Source organism: Lontra canadensis, unplaced genomic scaffold, assembly GCF_010015895.1.
Source record: "Lontra canadensis isolate GAN:19392208 unplaced genomic scaffold, GSC_riverotter_1.0 scaffold201, whole genome shotgun sequence".
In the NCBI taxonomy this organism is placed as follows: domain Eukaryota; kingdom Metazoa; phylum Chordata; class Mammalia; order Carnivora; family Mustelidae; genus Lontra; species Lontra canadensis.
In genome coordinates this window covers 135,001-137,941 of record NW_022631195.1, presented here as the reverse complement: position 1 = coordinate 137,941, position 2,941 = coordinate 135,001, and the positions used below count along the sequence as shown (strand labels likewise).

General features: G+C 55.8%; 1 non-coding gene across 1 annotated transcript; it reads left to right on the top strand.

Moving 5' to 3' along the window:
* The first annotated feature begins 856 nt into the window (after positions 1–856).
* Positions 857–955, top strand: LOC116861649. The gene has a single exon (XR_004381518.1). It is a non-coding gene; the product is annotated as a small nucleolar RNA U13 (small nucleolar RNA).
* The last annotated feature ends 1,986 nt before the right edge of the window (positions 956–2,941 follow it).

Sequence of the window (2,941 nt, the reverse complement as noted above, 5' to 3'; positions counted from 1 at the left end):
TGGAGAGTGAAGTAATTCCTTCCTCCTTCCTTCTTGTTTTGTCTCCTTTCTTCCTTCCTTCCTTTTGGAGGGAGAGTGGGAAGCAGGGCAGGAGGGGCCGCGGGAGAGGGAGAGAGAGAATCTCAGGCAGGCTCCACGCCCAGCTCAGAGCCCGATGAGGGGCCTGATTTCACGACCCTGAGATCATGACCTGAGCCGAAATCAAGAATCGGACACTTAACCAACAGAGCCACCCAGGCACCCCCAAAGGAGGTTTCCCTGGGAAGGAGAATGGGGTTTTGAGGGGTCTTGGACCTGCAGAGGCCAGGGGCAGAGCTGGAGGTAGGGGAAGGATGTAGAGGGCCGCTGGCCTCAGGATGGGCTCTGGAGACCCTGATGTGTGAGCCGCAGCTGTGGGTTTGCGGTCAGTGTCCTGGGCTGTCGTAACAAAGCACCACCCCCACAGTCTGGGGACCAGACGCTGAAACCAGCGTGTCAGAGGACCGCACTCCCTTGGAGGCTCTGGGGGAGGCTGCCTCCTGCCTCTTCCAGCTGCTGGGGCTCCTGGTGTCCCTGGCTTGTGGCCGCATCCCTCAGTCTCTGCTTCATCTCTACCTGGTCTCTTCCCCATGTCTCTGTGGGCCCTTTCCTGTCTCTGACAAGGATGATCCCGTTGGATCTAGGACCTGCCCCCGTCCGGGATGGTCTCACTGCAAACCCCATGGTAATCACGCCTGCAGAGACCCTATTTCTAAACAAGGTTACGCGCTAAGGTTCCCGGAGGGCTTGGGCTTCCGGACGCCGTGTTCACCCCTTACGTGGGCTCGGGGCTGCATTCCTCTGCCCTCCAGGGGCAGGCTTAGCATCAGGCTCCGGGAGCCTCCTGTAGCTCCTCAGCATGATGACTGGGTGCTCACGCCCTTCATGTGTGCCTCCCTCAAGCCTTGGTACGACCTCGCCCATTGCCCATCTGATGTAGAAGCAGAAAGACAGAATGGGGCTCCCGGACACTGGCAGCAGGGACGGGGGTGCGGACTGGAGCACCTTGTGGCCTGAAGGCGGCTGCGGTGAGAAGCTGAGGCTGTGAGGGGGACCTCAGCCACACTCTGTCTCCGTGGCTGTTGCGTGGTGGCGGCGAGAGACGTGCTCAGGAGGCTGGGGGAGCTGGGGGACGCTGGCCAAGAGGCTGGAGAGCGGACTGGATGCCCCCACAGTCAGGTCGTCCGTCTGGCAGGTCTGGGGGAGCTGACGCTTAGAGATGCCGCGGGTCAGCCCCCACCACCCGTCCTGCGCTCTGCCCTCCTCCTGGCATCCGCTGGAGTGAGCTCATGGACTCTCCTGCGGCAGTAAGGATCCTTTCTGGAAGTATAAAAGCCTCCGTCACCCCAGTAACTCCGAGCTTGAGTGGTCCCCCTTCCTCTCCTTCTCAGACCTTATAGAGGTTCCAGGACCTCCCCAGCCCTTTCTTCCCACTGCTATGACCCTCGTCCAGGACTTCACCACTTTTTTTTTTTTTTTTAATAAAAAGATAAACCGGGGCACCTGTTTGGTTAAGTGTCTGCCTTCAGCTCAGGTCACGATCCCTGGGTCCTGGGTTCGAGTCCCACATCAGGCTCCCTGCTCAGCGGGGAGTTTGCTTTTCCCTCTTTCTCTGCTGCTCCCCCTGCTTGTGCCCTCTCTTTCTCTCTCTGACAAATAAATTTAAAAAACCTTTTGTAAAAGAGACAATTCAGGGGCACCTGGATGGCTCAGTCTGTTCAGCTGCTGCCTTCGGCTCAGATCATGATCCTGGAGTCCTGGGATCAAGTCCCACATCGGGATCCCTGCTTGGTGGGGAATCTGCTTCTCCCTCTGACCCTCGCCCTTCTCATGCTCTCTCTCTCTCTCAAATAAATTAAAAAAAATCTAATAAAAAGGACAATTCATTTAAGCTAAAAAAAAAAAAAAACCAACAAAACCAGTGTGGCCATTTCTCCCATCCTGTATGCCCCTTGCATCCAGTGACCATCAGTCTGTTCTCTGTATCTGTGAACTTGGCTTTTATTTTCCACCTACAAGAGGAGTCACAGTATTTGTCTTCCTTTGTCTGACTTACTTCAATTAGCATAATATCTTTTTTTTTTAAAGATTTTTTATTTGACAGACAGAGATCACAAGTAGGCAGAGAGGCAGGCAGAGAGGAGGAAGCAGGATCTCTGCTGAGCAGAGAGCCTGATGCGGGGCTCGATCCCAGGACCCTGAGATCATGACCTGAGCCGAAGGCAGAGGCTTTAACCCACTGAGCCACCCAGGCGCCCCCAATTAGCATAATATCTTTTAGATTCATCCGTGCTGTTGCAAATGGCTGAGTAATATTCTGTTGTGTATATACACCACCTTTTCCCCATCCATCCACACGTCCACCCATCCACCCATCGGTCTACCCACCCACCCATCCACCCACCCATCCACCCACCCATCCACCCATCCACCCATCGGTCTACCCACCCACCCATCCACCCATCCATCCACCCACCCATCCACCCATCCACCCATCCATCCATCCATCCATCCACCCATCCATCCACCCACCCATCCATCCGCCATCCATCCACCCATCCAGCCATCCATCCAACCATCCACCATCCATCCACTCACCCATCCATCCGCCATCCATCCACCCATCCAGCCATCCATCCAACCATCCACCATCCATCCACTCACCCATCCATCCACCCACCCACCCACCCGTCCAGCCATCCATCTGTCCACCCACCCGTCCGTCCATCCATCCACTCATCCATCCCTCCACCCATCCATCCATCTGCCATCTGTCCACCCACCCATCCATCTACCATCCACCCATCTATCCATCTGCCATCTGTCCACCCACCCATCCATCTACCATCCACCCATCTATCCACCCATCCATCCTTCCACCCATCAACCCATCCATTCATCCATCCATCCAACCAACCATCTG